This window comes from Manis javanica, chromosome 9 (assembly GCF_040802235.1).
Source record: "Manis javanica isolate MJ-LG chromosome 9, MJ_LKY, whole genome shotgun sequence".
NCBI lineage: Eukaryota > Metazoa > Chordata > Mammalia > Pholidota > Manidae > Manis > Manis javanica.
Genome location: NC_133164.1, coordinates 65,981,084 through 65,999,824, shown reverse-complemented (window position 1 = coordinate 65,999,824; position 18,741 = coordinate 65,981,084). Strand labels below are relative to the sequence as shown.

General features: G+C 33.5%; 1 pseudogene; it reads right to left on the bottom strand.

Annotated features, from left to right (window-relative positions):
• Positions 1–707: 707 nt before the first annotated feature.
• On the bottom strand, positions 708–1,873 carry LOC108401764 (casein kinase II subunit alpha-like; annotated as a pseudogene).
• Between the last annotated feature and the right edge of the window lie 16,868 nt (positions 1,874–18,741).

Here is an 18,741-nt window from a genome sequence, read left to right as displayed (position 1 = left end):
TTAAACTAAACTGAAACTGAAATTATAAGTGAATTAGATTCAGGGTTAGGTCAGTAAGACATGATTCATATGGAACAGAAGTTTTCAGGACCTGTATGCATGTTGGGTAGCATTTCAGCATCTCAGTGTAACTAAGGCATATTCCCTTCGTTTCACCAAGATAACCCCACCGAAGCACTTTTGGAGTAAAGTGATGTACGTGACTAGCAGAGCAATGCTCGTACAGGTTGGGTCCTCACTTCCTCCTTTCTTCCCACTACTCTTGAAGAAGCTACATTTTGTAATCTCTGGAGAAGAGCATGAGATACAAATCCCAAAAGTGTGGGATGGTGGGGGAGTAATGGTGAGAAATTGGGAAGAAATCTCCACCCAAACGTAGCTGGTATATCTTTGTTCTATAGTGATGAGGAACTGAATTTGAAAGGGGAGAAAACAATTTGTCTGTGAAATAGTCCACCCACAGGTAATTTTTCAGGGAATCCTCTGAGTTATGAAAAGTTCGAGTTTAAAAAGAAATGAAAAAAAGGAAAAAAGTCAGCCTAATGTAATTTTTTTATGACTGAACTACTATAAATTCACAAGCAGTGGTTCAGACACGGTGCTTCTGAAATATTTCACCCCTCCCCGCCGGGTACAAGCTGCATCAAGGAGAGACTGGACTCCCCCACCTCTGCTCAGGCATCAGGAGACAGAAGGGGCCACTACTGCTAAGTGCCAGCAGCAGCTGAAACAGGAATCCCAAGGGGGTTGGCAGCAGCATTCACTGGTGAGCCCGCCAGGGGTGTGAGGGGCAAAGGGGTTTGGCACTGAAGAAATTCCTGACATCATGTTGGCGCTGCTGACAAATGTACTGTCCCCGTGCATTCTGGATGAGCCCATTCGAGCCAGGTACTTCACAATAGTGTAGAAATAGGGGTGCTCCATGGCTTCTCTGGCAGTGAGCCGTGACTGGTGGTCATATCACAGCAGCTTGTCCAGGAAATCCAAGGCCTCGGGGCTGACAAGGTGCTGATTTTCACTGTGGACAAAACGTTCCTATTGCTTACGGGAGAGTCTGCCCAAGGTATCATTGAAACGTGGGTTTCAGTGTTATATTTATCAATATAGTCATATAGATCTTCTGTCCCCAGAGCCTTGGCCATCCTCACCAACTGATCATAATTATCATGTCCATGGATAAATGAGTCCTTCTAGAAGATCATACTTGCCAGCATACAACCCAAGCTCCACATATCCGAACTATAATCTTCCATTTAATAATCTGCAAGTAACTCACGACCTTTGAAGTATCAGGAAGCAACTCGGACATTATATTCTTGGTCAGGTTGGTAAAACTCAGCTAAACCCCAGTCTATTAGCTGTAGCTTTCTGTGCTCATGATCAATCATGACGTTATGGGGTTTCACATCTCTGTGCATAATTCCCTTGCTGTGACAATAATCCAGGGCCTTCAGAATCTCATACATGTAAAATTGAATATGATAGTCTGTTAACATCTGGTACATTGCTTGAAGTCTATGTTGTTTACGTGTTCAAAAACCAAGGCAGGGGTTTGTGACACAGGGTCTTTTACAATGTCTGCCAGTGTGATGATGTTGGGACAACCTCACAAATTCTCCAAAATCTTTATTTCACGCTTGATTTTCTTCTTCTTTACTGGCTTGAGAATTTTAACAGCAACTTTTTCATTATTTGTGATGTTGATGGCTTCAAATACTTCATTGTATTTACCCAGGCTTAATTTTCAAACCAGCTGGTAGTCATCTTGATTTCTCCATCCCACCACATGTGACCCGTAATCCCAATACTCTCGGGGCCTATATGTATTAACATCTGTGTAAACTCTGGCCCTGCTTGGCACGGGTCCGACATGTCAGACAGGTTGGCAAGCAAAACTGGACTTGATGTTGGAGATCTGGCAGTCACTGTTCAGAGGCAGCTGGGGGTAAGACTTTGTTTCAGACCTGTTTTCTTCAAACTGTGGTGGAATCCACAGCGGCGGCTTCTCTCCCCTCTCCTCACACAGACAATATGAATCTATCTCTATTTCCATCAAAATTTTATCAAGATGTCAAAAGTTGAGTAGAGTCCTTATAAGGGAGATCTAAGCTTGCCCATCAGCTCTTGCTATCTGATAATACAAAAAATCTTGTATTAGGTGTAGGGACTGAGAGATCAAACCATCACAACCCAATTGGATAATCTCTAAAAAATTCAAACTCAGGGAGCTCTGATCTGATGCCAAACAACTGGCTGAATACAGATGTCTATGCTGTCATCCATCTCAACTATTCTAGGGTCTCTGAAATCGTTAGTAATCAGTAATCACTATCTTCTCAGCAGAGGGGGAAGTGAAATAGTGGCAAGCAGAAGAGTGCAACACACTCTCACAGAGAAATCAAACACACTCTGCATAGAGAGTATGAGAATGGACTTCTATTACAATCTAATGAGCAGCTGATCTTACATACCTTAGAGGCTTCTTCCTCTAAGAAAGACAGAAGTCCAATCACATGGTCTCTTTTTGCTCCAATTACCTTTTCCCAGGAATATGACCCAGCAAAGTAGTGAGATTACTGAAAGGTGATAATACATTTTATTCAGTGACTTCCATGAGTTCATTTATTCTATGAATTTTAGTGGAGGGAGATGTTGCTTAGTACAGCTTCTATAAGGTCCGTGCTGTAATTAAAATTTCTCAAACTTCCTCAGCTGTCTTTGGGAATAGGGACTCTTTGTAGGTGTAATTACAGAATTCACAGTATGCATCATTTATTTTGTAAAGTTAACTACTGGTTGAGGCAGTACCATGGCAAAAAAATTACCTAACACAAATAAATGTTTCTAATATTGCATGTAGTATACAATAATGTAAACCCCTATATTTAATGATGCCAGCCATTTCTTTTTTATCTCAGCCAGCAGGCAGAGAGAATTATCACCACAAAAACAATATCAATAACAATAGTTGATCGTTGTTGAGAAAAATATGGAGAAAAGACACCTACCCCACCCTAAATTTCAAAGCCAAGAATTAAATTCAATCTATCTGATCCTCATGCCCATACATTTAAATATTTTGTTATTTTGCATGCAAAACATGCTAAATAGCTGCTTCTCTCAGAAGTCTGAAGAATACTACTCCCAAATGGTAAGTAGTTGTTAGAAACTATGATAAGAATATAGGAATGCAGGACACTATGTTATACATCACACTGAGAGAGACAAGACAAGCAGCAACTTCTCAAAATACTTTCTCTGTCTTCTTTTTCAGGGCAATTTACACTGGCTTTTCCATAATACAAAGCCACCCAAATCAGTGGGGTTAAAAAAACACAAATCTGTGTGCTATTGAACAGGCAGAGAAAAAAGGAAACTTCACTAGGAGAACAATAATGATAATATTTTCTATGCTTACTGTCACATCTGACACAAGTCATTTTCATCATTTATTTTCCCCTGATCCTTAAACGAATACAAACTTAATTTGTACGCAAATACACCGAAGATGTATTTTCTAAAGCCCTGAAATATTTAGTTGTAATAAATACTAATATAATAAAGAAAAATCATGTCAATCATGCAATATTTCTGCCTTGATTAAAAAGTATTGTTATAAATACACAAGTATCATTATAAATATATTATACAATATATTATGTAGATTCAAAATATACTTTATTTATACCACACACACACACACACACACACACACATACCAAACAGATTTTCTTCAAAGCTTTTTAGCTATACCTGGTATTGATACCAGAGAAAAAAATTTTGCTTATAGTATTCATAAAGGGGAGTCAAAAGGCACTTCTTCTTTCAAAGAGCATCACTGCAGCCCTTTCAGGAGAAATTTCTCCTGAATCCTTTCTAAATTATTGGTAAAATTCATAAATCACTAATATTCATAACAATATCAGTAATTATTGGATGTTCTGATTACCTTCCATATTACAGAAGTCATTCCATTGAGATAGTATGGCTAGAGACACATGTTTGATTTACAAATTGGAGAAGATCTACCGGTGTGAAACAAAATAGAGGGGAATGCACAGTCTTTTTGGTGAATTAACTGCAGTAGCAATGGGTTCTTTAGCAACTACAGTGTGAACAACCACAACTGAGAGCAGTGCCGCTACACTTCCTTTCCCACGGTCAGTGTCCCTACTTCATTAATTATTCAGAGATGGAAACCACAAATAAGATAGATGTGGGAACCCTTGCTTTGATATGCTTTTTAAATAGAAGTAAAGTGTTGCATGTAAGGGTGGAGTCAGGGAAAACTTCATTACTACTATATTCTGGGAATTGAGGATTTTCATGGATGATCTCCTTCCTGAATATCAGGGAACTAGATGAATATGGTATGAGGAAACCCAACATCAGTCCAGAGGAGCTGAACAGGTTGAATGAACACTAGATATTAGAAATATAACTAAAATATTTGCATATCAATCTGACCTTATCTTCTGTAAGTTGGAAATACTAGAAACTTTGAAAAGGAAATAACACATCTGCTTTCACTGGTGACAGTAGATCCAACCAAATCACTAATTATTCTGAAACAAAACTTCAAAAGCATAAGTAATGAGAACTATTGTAGATAAAGACTGGTTTTGATTTTCACTGTGATGTGATATACCAAGTCAGGGCATATCGATTCAGAGCTTATCAATAATTATTGATTATAGGAATATCATTTTAGGAATCATTTTGACATTCTTAATAAAAAGAAAAACTAATTCACCAAATATTGCCAGATTAGAATATCTTAAAGGGAAGAACTATATGAGATGAAAAGGAAATGGCTGATATCATTAAGCATAAAAATTCATACTATTGTTTACTATATGCCAGGTACTATTAAATTTGTCAACTATTGACAAAAATTCTAATTTTGTCAATTGATTTAATCACCACAAAAAGCTATGATCTTGAAATTATTATTCTCTTTTTAAAATGGGAAAATTGAGGCACTAAAGGTTAAAAATCTCCCCAAGATGGTACAGCTAAAACCAGCAAAGTCAAATTCAAATAAGTTTCTTTCTGATATTTAATGACATTGAATGCATTACTGAACATGAAGCTTACTATATATACTTTTATAAAAAGATACGGTTTCTTGAATTCAATGAGAATTATTTTTTAAAGACAAAGTAATCATTAACGAAATTAATAAAAAATATACAAATCGTTACCACTGACAGATTTTTTACACTCTCATTCATCTTTAATAACCTAACAAAACAGTGGTAGATTTGCCATTCTTTTAAGATAATTGTAAGAAATGATATTAATAAGCATAAATGACTGGGAATTAGGTCATGATAAACCATAAAATACTCTATTAAACAATAGCAGTGAACATGTAGGTAAGGAAAACGATCCTGACCCCAGTTATATTTTTCTCTTGGTGAGTCAATAGGTTTTTACTAATGATAAATGAAATGTATCAGTTCTCATCAAATTCACTTCCCCACTTCTCTATCCTGGCTAGTTTTCTTAGGTATCTGTTTCCTAATTAGACCCAATAATAGTTGATGAGTCTGTTCCAGGTACATAGGTTATAGGATGTGCATTGGGAGAGTCTACCTAGTAGTTGCTGTGCACCGATGGAGTGGGACACCTACATCACCAAACAAAAATTATGTTCCCCGCACTACCTGAAAATTTGGTTTCTATTTAGCACAATGTATAAATTCAGTACCTTTTGATATAAGAGAATACCTTTAATGATAACATATACTATCTAAAAATAGCATGTATCTTTTCAATAGTATATGGGAAGCATGTCTCTAGCCATCTGAAACATTTTTGTATGTGTGTGTGGCTAAGTTGTACATTAGGTTTCTGTTTGCTTATTAAGAAAATTTCTTATGTAGTAAATAAGAGTGAGCAATGCTAAAATATCTCTTTAACTCAGGTTTCTGGGATATGGATTTATCTTAGATATATGCTATTATAATAATTTATAATCATAATCAAAGTACAATGAAATTTTAACTCAATGCCATTCTCTAAAACAATTACTTGTTATAGTTCTTTGAACAGAAGCTGATTTTTAAGTAATGATAAGATTCTCTTTTATTCTTTCAGAATGTGTTTCTCAGATCAGGTGTCATAGTTCTTTCAAATACATGTAGATTTCAAATAAATGAAACAAATTAATATTAACAATACTGACTTTTATTAGTATTAGCCAAAATAACTGTGTGGAATAATGTTCAGTAGTAACAGATACTTCTTCACATCACAATGGTAATTCACTTATTTGAAAAGTTTCTAAAAATATTACATTACAATCACTTAAGGTATTGATAATTATTTTTACAATCTCTGAATGTAAATAGTGAATCTTATAATCTTCACTTGCACATTATCTTATATAATGTCTGATCCAGCCCTATCATTCATAGAATAGTAAACTGAGAGCTTAGAATCTTAGTTTTGTATCCAAGAGGAAGATTGCCAATATGTGTCTGTTTGTGTATAAATTTGTCATCATCATGTATTTTTAAACAATAAATTGCTGCCAAATTGTCATGGAATATAAGCACTTAGTTTTCTAATCATTATTCTAACTATTCTAATTATTGTACTACTATTCCACATTCATGATGAAAGAATTATAATTGTTTTCTTGGCTTTACTGCAGACCTCGTTAGGGGAACCTTTGGGTTGATATTCCTCATTAGATCTACATTGCCAAAGGTAGACAAAAACAGGGTATGTCAGACACTGCTTGACCTTGCTGGTATTTTATAGGATTTGCCATATTGTTCAGAGAAGTATCTAAGAGAGACATGGGAGACAATAATTCATTAGTAATGTCACCATGCCTTGTGGAATGCCCTTTAAAGTGCTTATTGTTTACCTGATATTGCCTACAAAGTTTCTAATTAGTTGCTGATGTAAGACCTACTGTCAATCACCATTTAGAAAAAGAAAGAAAGGAAGTAGACCCAGGCAGGCGGTCTGTCTGTTCCGCTGACCACACCACTCCTGCGGTGCAGGTCGGGGAAGACTCATTCACTGTCAAGTCATTTTCGTTCTTCTAGAGTTTGAAAAATCTTTTCAAATTTTGGCAACTTCATCACTTGAGTAGGCTCACTGAATTTGTCTTGAAATCCTATATAATGATAATAAAATACTAATTTTAGAATCAATATGAAAAACTCTATTAATGCAAAGTATATTTAAAAAATAATTTTATGACAATCATGTCTTTACCACTTACCTTGGCTAGAGGAAATGCCAGCTTACACATTGTGTTTAGTGAAGAGCAGTTCTTGATCTGTGCTGCCCCTGACACGGACCGAGTGGACAGTTCTCTTAAGCTCAGCACTAGTTACGGCGTCATGCTCTACTAGTTACTCAGTCCGCAATCCTGCACTTTCCAAACAAAAAGTGATAATAAGACCTTAACTACCCTCTGTTTGCTCATACAAGGCTTTTGCATTTTTTTATTATCCATACTTTAATTTGTTGATGGCAGAATATATTTCCATTTTTAATTTCTATTTGTTTTTCTGTATAGTGTAAACACAATATTCTTCATATGCAGGTTGCTAAATTCCCAGCACATACTTTAAAAACAGTCGTGGGTCCACTGTGAACAAACATGACCATTTGTTGCCATCTTTTCCAACTGAGTTTTTATCATTTAATAGTGGAGTAATGGAGTCTTCCCAAAACAAGTTTAAATTCAATTTGCTTCTTAAGTAACTTTGAGCTAGAGAGACTCTTGGTGCTATCCCTCTATACACATGAGCCTCCTTCCAGTTAAAATCATTTTATCAAACTCTCCTCTCTAGGCAAGCTGTATTTTCAAATGTAATAGCAAATTAAAATCCTAGAATGTTTAAATGCACTGAAAAGAATTATAATTAAATGCCTGGAGAGTAAATCATCAAATTTTATTTCTTCCATAAATTGTAAGTTGTAAAATTATCTCAGAAACAATAATTTGGATAGGTTTGATAAATTAATAGATTTTAATGTGAAGTATGATATTTAATGTGAAGTATGCATCTCCCTGTTGTCAGGCCATAAGTCCTAGAGGCACTCCCATGTCTTATACATGCTTTGTGTCCTCAGCAATATCCAGCTAATTGGTACATTGTGAACACAATGAGACTATGGATTAGTATAGTTAAAAACTCTCTGTTCTTTTGTCTTCTTATTTTTTGGTGTGGCATTTGCACATGGGAGGGGTTCAATAAATATTTGCCCAGTGAATGTTAACACAAATGTTGCATTATTTTGAAAGTGAGTCATTTACAGTAGAGGAGTAAGTTTAAAGTATAAACTCACGTAAGATAAACTTGCCACAGGTGAATGAAATTTGATAAGTTCTAATAAGACTGAAAGATAAAAGGATTGTCATTTATAATGAATATAAAAAGACAAATCAGAATACCTACTAAGGAAATAGAAATTGTCTATAATTTTATTCTGATTTATATTTAAAATTATTTTAACTTGAAAATACTTTGAAGTTAATTCATTTCTCTGTTTAATATAATTTAACAATGAATCTTTTATTTGTAATATTTCCATAACTATATTTTGCAATGGCATGCTTTGAATTATAAGTGATTTCTGAGCTATAAAGCCAATATTTTTTTCTTTTATGTTAGCTTTCCTAATGCCCTCAAATTACATAAATTTATGTGAAAGGTAATATAAAATTAAATCACATTATTATGAATTGATTAAAGTTTCTAATTATATAATATAGTATTGAGTAGTAATCCTATAAGATCAATGCATTGTGAGAACTATTGTCATGTAACTTAAAATTAAGGTGAAATCAGTTTATTTATGCCTAATATACAATTAAAGAATTTGACAAAGCTAATTAATGATGATAGAATTTCATCTTTGAGTAATGTAGATCATTGTCAAGATTCGCCACTTCAGTCTTGAGTATAGGAGCAGCCTACTAGTTATTTGGCTCTTACTTCTTTTAATGCAGGGCACTAAAGTTGACAATGTTCCCTCACATGTATAATTTCATTTAATTATTATATCAATTTATGTGCTAGACATGTACTGGGGCTTCGTGTTTTCACTTAACAGCTGACATAGAAATACCAATTGGTAAAATAGCAAGTAAGTTATAGTTATATTAATTGCAAAAGCTTTAGTATCCAAATATATTTACTGTCCTTAAAAGAAAATGAAGTTATGCATTTAATTCAACAATAATATATTCATAATGAACAATAATAGAGGCTATGAGTCAATTGGGCTCCATTGGACAGTATGTTAACTCTGTGTGATACTGGAAGAAATTACCTGAACCTTGTTAATAATTTTTCAATTTACCTAACCATATACTTGTAGAATTCGGTGCTTTGTGTATAATAGGTGTATATACTTTGTGTATAATAGGCAGAGTGTGTGATACTGTTAGAAATTGAGTTCATGATATTCAGAAAGAATTCATATATTATAAACAACAGAAAGTATTGATTACCAATTTACAGAGTCACAAAATGCCATAAATTACCATTCCAGACATGCAGAAAATTGCTTCCAAGTTCATTGATACAGAAATCCATGAAGTCATAATACTATGAAAGAAAAAATAAAATATTCCACCTATCTTCCATTCTCATCTTAATTGCCACCAGTATGCCTGTAATTTAAATATTCCCTTTACTATTTATTCAGGACTAACTACAGACTGTTCAGAGTGACAAAATGAAATGTGAATGAATCCATATGGAAAAATAGTATAATAGGTAATTACTGGAGAGTTACTAGGTGTCTATGACTCTACCTTTAGCTTCAGGAAAGTCTTTGAATCATTCTTGCAACATTAACTCAATGGATTTGTAAGAGTATATTAGGTCTAAGACAAATGCTCTGCACCAAAAAAGAACATGTAGTTCATTTCCGATTGCTTACTGAAAAAAGCAGTAATTGATTAGTTACTGATAACTAATAATATTAAGCTACACTAGAAAATAGGTACTACTCACATACCTCTGAGGAAGTATAAAAGCTCAGGGGATTCCAAAATTTATCATTTTTCTGAGCTGGAGGTGACTTGTGATCTTGCCCATCCTGTATGCACAGCGGAGGATGCTGGAAACTGCGCCTTACAGTCACCAGAGCTTTGATGATGATGATGTTATTCCTGCTGTTACCTATTCTAAATCCTTTTCACAGTTAGTAAACTTGTCTCGGGTAAAGCCTATTGTATCTATTGCATCTGATGGTCCATATCAACTAAGATTATTATTGCTGTTAGGGCAGAGTGTTCAGTCATTCGTTTTGCAGTTTATCTTCTTATCTAGAATAGTTCTTTGTCCAAACAGTATGTGTGAGAGGAATTTGTAGACATGAGAGGACATATTTTGGTTTAGAATTTATAAAAACTGAAGCAAAAAAATGGAAAATGTATTTGAAACAATGTTTTTCAATAAACTAGATATTGGAAAATGAAGTACAGAGCATCCCTTAAAAATGGGAAAAAGTTCAGTCCTATGAATGCCCAGCTTCCTACTTAAGATTGACTTCGGGTGTCAGTACAGGGATGGCAACACAGGCAAAGCCCAGCAAACTCGCTGATTGAGGAGATGGAGTTAAGAGTCTAAGGAGACCAGCTATCTAAAGTGTTATGGACAGACTCCTAGAGAGGAGACAGAGAATGCCATAGATGTGCAGAGAAGTGCCCTCAAAAATTCAGATAATTGTTCATCAGCCCAATCATGTGAGGCAGGCTTAAGAACTATCTGAGAGGAGTTAACAGTACCTGGATGTCCAAGAAAAAAATATATGTTCCCACTAGTCTGAATGGAAAGCCTCATGATCTGTATGTAGGGCATTGAATAGTAATCAGAAGTGTCTTACCTTAGTGTTGAGAAATTATTTTACCAAGAATTAGCAATGGTCTGGTACCACTTAACACATTTAGAAAAATCTCCTAGAGGTTGAAACAGTCTCCAAGTACTTTAACTGCAGTCCAGAATGAAGCTCAAGAAAATCTATGGCAATAAAAAAAATTCAGTACCCAACAAAATATTCATAATATCTGGCATCAAAAAACAAAACAAAGCAAACAGCAGGGAAAGGATAGGAAAATACCATCTATAATTAAGAGAAAAGCATCCAATAGATATCAACCCAGAACTGACTCAGGACATTTTTTACAGTTACTAAAAATGATTTTATACATTCAAAATGTTAAATATGGCTATGTACATTATTAAAAAGGTAAAAATAAACTTGCTAGAAATTAAAGGTACAATTGCTAAGATAAAAATAACTAGAGATTATTAAGGATAGATACTGTTGAATAAAAGATTAGTGATCTTGATACACAGTAACAAAATCCAAAAAGAAACACAGAGAGAAGATGGGGTCCAAAAATAACCCAAACAGATGAATGAACAAAAAATAGATAATCAATAAACTGTGGGGAAATGTCAAAGATCTAATATACTTGTGATTGGAAACTCTTAAATATTTACAAGAGAAAAAAATTCCCCACCTGAAGGGATTCACACTCATTCAGTATGTGGAAGATTTATTAATAGTGGATAACACTTCACAGGCTTTAAAGAAAGTACTTTGCTTTACTAAATTTTTATGCCAAAGACATAAAGAATGCCTAGATAAATTGTGATTTGTCAAACTGAAGTTCAGTATTTGAAATATTTGTTATCAGACAATGGATGTAAATAGTTCTGTCCTGCTCAGCCAATTTTACAAATAATGCAACCTACCACAAAACAAAACAAAAATGAAAGCACATATGAACAGCTTTAATAGAGTGCCCAATTGGGGGCTGGTGAGTCCTGCCTTTTCTATAAAAGCTAAGCTTCTCAGTAAGATGTTACAATGATACACCAGAACTTTTACTGTGGACAGCGGAAGCTCAAGAAGTCTCAAACTATTAAAGTAGCCTTGGTTTCCTCACCCATATTAGTTGCTCCTAACTTTCATAAAGTGTTAAATCTTTTCTGTCACAAGAGCAAAAGAGCTACTAATATATTGCCTACTTTTCTGTGTTTTGGGTTCTGTCACTTTGGGGGTGCCTGGACGTTCATTAGCAGTAGATTTAACCTGTCTTCTGACTGAAAAGGCCAAGCTTTAACTCTGGGACATCTAATTTAAATGTACCTCGTGCTGTTACTGCAACTTGCCAAGTCCACAAGGGGCAACACTTGTCAGTTAGCTGCCAGACTAGCTGCGAGCAATCCTTACTGTCTAATCCTACTGTAATTTCAGGCAGTTGTAATCTTTTGAACTCATCTACTCGGTTGCCAGACCCTGACCATGCCAGAATATGACTGCCTCCCAATCATAGAAAAAGATACTCACAGTTTGATTTACATAAATTATCTGATATGCCCTATGTTGACTTAATACTGTTCACTGGTGGATCTTGTGTGAAAAATCCACACAGAAATATAAAAGCACCTTATGAAGTAGTCAGTCTTCATGATATGTCAAAGTATTGTTTTCCTAAACATAAATTAGCCCAATCTGTGGAAGTCACAGCTACGTCTCAAGCAGTCAAATTAGCATTCTTAAAAGGAATATTTATATGAGAGTAAATATGTGTTCAAGGTATGTCATGCTATGGCCCAAATTTGCAAGAATAGAGACTTTATAACATAATGTAAGCTAAAATCTCTCATGGGAAAATAATGATTTATTAGGGTCATTGCAACTTCCTCAACTGTTTTAAATATATATATATTTATTTATTTATTATTTAATATGTTTCAAATATATATTTATTTAAATATATATATATTTCATTATAGAGCTCATACTAGACAACAAAAGAAATAACTGAAGGAAATAAATGTTCAGACAGAGTTGCAAAAAGGGCTACTAAATTTTGTGCTGGGGAAATTGAATCCCCATTACTTATATCCACGGACTGCTATTCACAGTTATAGAAACATACAACTCTTAAAGAATTAGAAAATTGGAAATCAAGGGGAGCTAAGGAGAAACATAGGACATGAGAATTACCTGATATGATTATTCCTATACTTAAATTGTCATATATCTGGCTTTCTTTTTAATGCCTCTAAAAGCTCATTGAAACAAAGGGAATATACTGAAAGCCTGAATCCTACCACATTTGTAATAAGGATCAAATAATTCTGGAAAAAATACAAATGTGTGCTGTTTGTCAGAATATTTCTTTACTGGTAAGGTAAGTTAAGGAAGGCCACTGAAGACAACATTACCTGAAACATGGTGACAAATGGATTTTATAGAGCTCCCACCATCAGAATATAAGAAATATTGTTAGCAAGTGTATGCATGATGTCTTTATGGCCAAAAGTGTTCTTGGTTAAAGCAAAAAGTTAGAGCAGAAGCTCAAAAGGTGATCAAGGCCTTAATGAATTATATCATCCCAAATATTAAACATCTAGATTCTTGAACATCTAGATTCAATAGGGGAAGTCATTTCATTTTCATTTCCAAGGTAGTTCAGAGGCTCTCTATCAGCATACCAATCCTAATAATTTACCATATATTTTATCATACCTAGTCTTCTGGACAAGGGGATTAAATGAACTGTATAGTAAAGGATTATATTGATACATTACATCAAATCACTGGCTTATAATAGCCTATAGCTTTAGCACTGGTTTTATTAAAAATAAGGCCAACTTCTTCTACCAAGTATGCTGTCCCTTTCTTTGAATTAATGTTTGGAAGATCCACAAATTCAGGATTTAAACCTACTCCCTTACCTGATATTATTAAAATATTCATAGATAAAATACTGAAAAGGTTTGCTTGTTTCCCTACGTTCATTTAAACCTGGAGTGGCCAGATACTGGAAAGATCTTCCTGAAGATGTTTCATTTACATTGACCAGGAGACCAAGTCTGAGACAAAGTATCGCAGTAGAATGGATGGTCACTGCACTGAGAGAAACTCTGCCAGATATTGCAGGTAATTCACGTTGTTATCAAAATTAAGGAGAAGCCCAGCTGGAGACACTCTGCATTTGAGAACCCTTCCCGTGACTGAATGAGCTGCAATTCCCCCATAGGGACGTTTGGGTTACAATCTCTAGGCTGTGACTGACAGTAACATGCAGGCTGAACAGAAAAGATACTGTAATGGACTTTCTGCAGGGAAGATCAATAGTTCTGTGAGCTTTTTTAAACAACTACCCTGACAATAATTTTGATACTTATTTCATATTTAAATATGGAGTTGGTTGTGTTATTTTCCTTCTTTTAAAAATGAACACCTCAGCTACAAATTGTTCTATGAGATGAAGACTCAAGATATCTCTTTTTTTTTTTGGCCTATAATGCAACCAATTGCATTTAGAATTTTTATTTTAGGTTTAAATTTAGAAAAACTGGAAAACTACAAATCTTCCCACAGTCTGAAATCAATGTTGAACAAATAATAATAATTGCACTCTTAAATTCATCACCCATTATGTTACTGAATATACTAATAGGAAGGAATGAACATTTAACCAGTTGAACAAAAAATGGAACTGAAACTGAAATTTTCTGAGCATTACCCTAAGAGTCTAACCGCTTTCTATATATTTTAGCTGTGGGGAGTAGTTTAACAAAACTGATTATGTATGTAAAATGGAAAAATATTCTGGCCCCAATAATGGGTTGGTATCTTCAAAACGTCTGAAATACAATTTTCTGTAATAACATCTTTATCCTATTTAGAACCTGGCAATCTCGATTCTGTGTACTTCAGATGCCTAGGATATTTCAATGGCTCTATCTTTTGATATTACATCACTAATGTCATTTGATTTAGTTCTATTTGTATACAATAGGCTTTCCATTGTGAAATATTTTTATGAGGGACTAAATTATCATGTTGAACTCAAAATATTCAATAATATATTGTCTTCCTGGAGCTGAATTATTATCTCACCACTTAGTATACATATATATATATATATTCAATTGTTGCATAGTAAAGTCAGTAAAGCTCATGAAGGTGGAAAACAAAGTTAAGCATTATAATACAATGAAGATCAATACCATATTACCATTTCTGAGAAAATGGCTCTGCTAACAAAGAAGCTTTCCAGAAGTTAGTTTGAAATACTTTTTAACAAACAATATTTTCCCCATCATTTTAAGGTCATTGATGATGAGATGTCAAAATAAAACCATTACTCTATATCTCAATATTGAATGAACAAAATCATTATTAAAAAATTAAGTACAGAATTACAATTATTCCAAAATATTTCTTGAAAGAAATTCTATTTACTCTTGCTAAAACCAACCAGTAAGTGGTTTCTTCTAGAAAGAGAATGAATATTTAATTTATCCTCTTTTATTACAATTTTTTAGCACAATGGATTATTTAATAGCCAGCTCTCTAATGGCAGCATTTGAGTGATATTTTTTCCAGATCTTTTAGAGGCTTTATGTAACTATGGATACATGACTGTTATTTATTCAAAATATTACAGTTAGTTAACAATCCTTTTTTTGTTTTAGATGGTCTCAAATTTAGCTAGGAATCCCTCTAAATTAGCTCATGGATACTTGCCCAAATTTTGTTGGTTTTTATGTTCTTTTTTTCATCCCTAACATATGTCTGCTTATGATTTCTCCAAAGAGTTTTCTACTTTCATTTGACACTAAGTGAAAATAAAGTCTTTATGTCAGATGTGACTGTTACTACTGTCGATTTCAGTATAGATATGCATAGATGTAGATACAAACATAGAGTGTGGCTGTGGCTGTGGATATGGAATAGACATATTTACATATACACACAATCATTTATATTAAGGATGTGGAATTATAATACATCAATATGAAGTAGACATATTTATATTAAAATGTAAAATTATATCTATATGTATACAAATGTCCAATATGAATTGCATCTATCTTATTTTTATCCACTGAAATATCTTACATTGTGGAATTGACACATGGATAAAAAGACAGCATACTATCTATATATTACTCTGCTCCTGATCTTTTCAGGAAACAATATATTCTCAAAATCATTCCATAATAGTACATACAGAGTTTACTCTTTTTTTTTTAGGAATACATACAGTTTCATTGTGTAGATATACCTCAATGTATTCAGTCATCCTCTATTAATAGACATGTATTATTTCCAAATTGCTAATATTAAAAATAATATCATTGTGAATAACTTTTGCATATATATTTATGCATTTGTTAAGGTATTAACTTATGTTACTAGAATTGGACAATGCATATGTAAATAATATACTGATAAGTTACCTTACATAGCATACTGCCACTTTGCACATTAGCCAGAAATATATGAGTCAATATATGAGTTTGCTTTAACATTGTCTTGCTTACAGTTTATGTATTTAAACTTTCAGAACTTTTCCCAATCCAATATTTGAGAATTGATATTTCAGTTCAGTTTGTTTTATACATATAGTGAGAATAAACATGTTTGAGGGCTATTTGCAAATATATTTAAATTTATTTATTATTTATTAAAAGGTAAATCAATGTATAGAAAATTTGGAAAACATTTTCTGTCAATTATTGGAGAAAAAGTGATAACCTTTAAGCTATTAAATTTACATTTTAATCATAATTATGGAATTCACTTTCAGACCATTTATTATAAGAGCTCTTGAAATTTGTTGCTGGAAGATATTTTTGACATTGTCTCATTTAGTATTCTCAATCCTGGTTCCCCATAAAAGTCACCATAGAAATTTTAAGAAATGCCAGTATCATAGACTTACTATAGAAAATGCACATAATATGCTTTTGGGGTAGGATCATGGCAGACATAAGTAGTCTTTAAAAAATAGCCCAGTGGCTATAATGTGCAGAGAAGGTTGAGAACCACTGATCAAACGCCCACATTCTACAACTAAATCAGCTCTTTCAAAGCCATTTTTAAAATTCATATGTCTTTTAAAAAAATTTTAATAAAGTTTTGTTAATATGCAATCTTGTATTGGTTTCAAATATGCAACACAGTGGTTCATATTATTAAATCCTCTCATAAAATACATATTTCTAAGAGTAGAGTTTTATGAGTATTGAAAATTTACATATCAATGCAGCAATAACTCCAGCCAAAATATAGACTATTTCCATTACCCCAGAAATCTCACTTTCTCTCTCCAATCAATTTCAATACCTCTCTGCAACACCTGCACTAGAGAGTCATGTAGGTGGAGTCATATAGTATGTACTATCATTTTTCTTCTTTATCTGCTTTTTAAATATTATATAATGTTTTCAGTATTCACCCAATCTCTTTTGTATAGTTTATTCCTTTTTATTGCTAAGTAATACTTTATTTCAAAAATATACCATAATATGTTTCTCTTGCTGATGAGTATTTGGATTATTACCAACATCTGACTAGTATGAATAAAGTCATCATCAATACTCTCATAAAGGCCTATTTTTGGATACATGTCCAATTTTATTTATTTTGGGTGGGATAACTGAGTCAATTTCATGTTACCATGCAAGGTTAAATGAGTGTTTATTGTTATATGAACCTGCCAAATATTTTGGAAATTATTGCATCATTTTATATATATAAATGTGTATATAAATGTATGCAATGTATGCAAATTGCAAATATTTTGGAAATTATTGCATCATTTTATATATATAAATGTATATATAGATGTATGCAATGTATGCAAATCTCCATTGCACTGCATCCTCTCCAGCTTTTGGTATTGCGTGACTTTTTAATTTTAACCATTCTCAAGGATGTGAAATTATACCTCATTGAGGTTATATCTTTCAATTCCTTGAAGATTATTAATTTTTAACATCTCTTAATGTTCATATTGGCCATATCATATAATCATATAATAATGATGTCTTTTGATGATAAGAGTTTAATTTTGATGAATTCTATTTATCATTTTTTAAATTTTCAGTGTTTTTAAGTTTTTTTTTGCTTGAAATGATTATAGAGTTATAGAAATTTGGAAGAATTTGTAGAGATCCTCTGTGTACTTTACTTTGTTTCCTCCAATCAATGTATCTTGTGTAATTATAGTACAACATCAAAACCAGGAAACTGATACTGGCACAATCCACAGACTTATTCAGGTTTCACTGGTTTTTGTGTACTCGTGTGTGCATATGTGTTCAGTTCAGGGCATTTTCATCACGTGTAGACTCATATAACCACCACCGTCATCAAGACCCAGAAACTTCCTTATTGTTTTATGTTGTAGTCACCACCTACCACCATCCAACCCTAAGCCCTGAGCCACACTTATCTTCCCTGTGTCTCTATACATTTGTTATATAAAGAATATTTTTAAAATTGAATTATATAATGTGTGACTTTGTATGATGAATATTTTCACTCTGCATAATTTCCTTGAGATCCCTCCAAGTTGTTATGCGTATAGTCTGTTCCTTTGATGGATGGCATTCATAGTATGAATTAACACAGTTTGTTAACCATTCACACATTTAAGGACACTTGGCATGTGTCCTTAAAGTGAGAATACTGTGAAGAGCAATAACAAGAACAAAGTAATGGTCTTCGTTATTGTCTCACCAGAGAAACACATAAGTTTGTGGATTCCATAATAGTAATGCACGGGGAACTTTGACAAACCTGGGAAAATAGTAAAACTTCAGAGAAACTCTCCAGTGGGGAGATCAGTATGGAGATTCAGGGACTTTTCCTTCCCAGCTCTCTGTACCCGATTCACATGTTATTATTGAAGAGTACAGAGTGGGAGGCTCAGGTGAT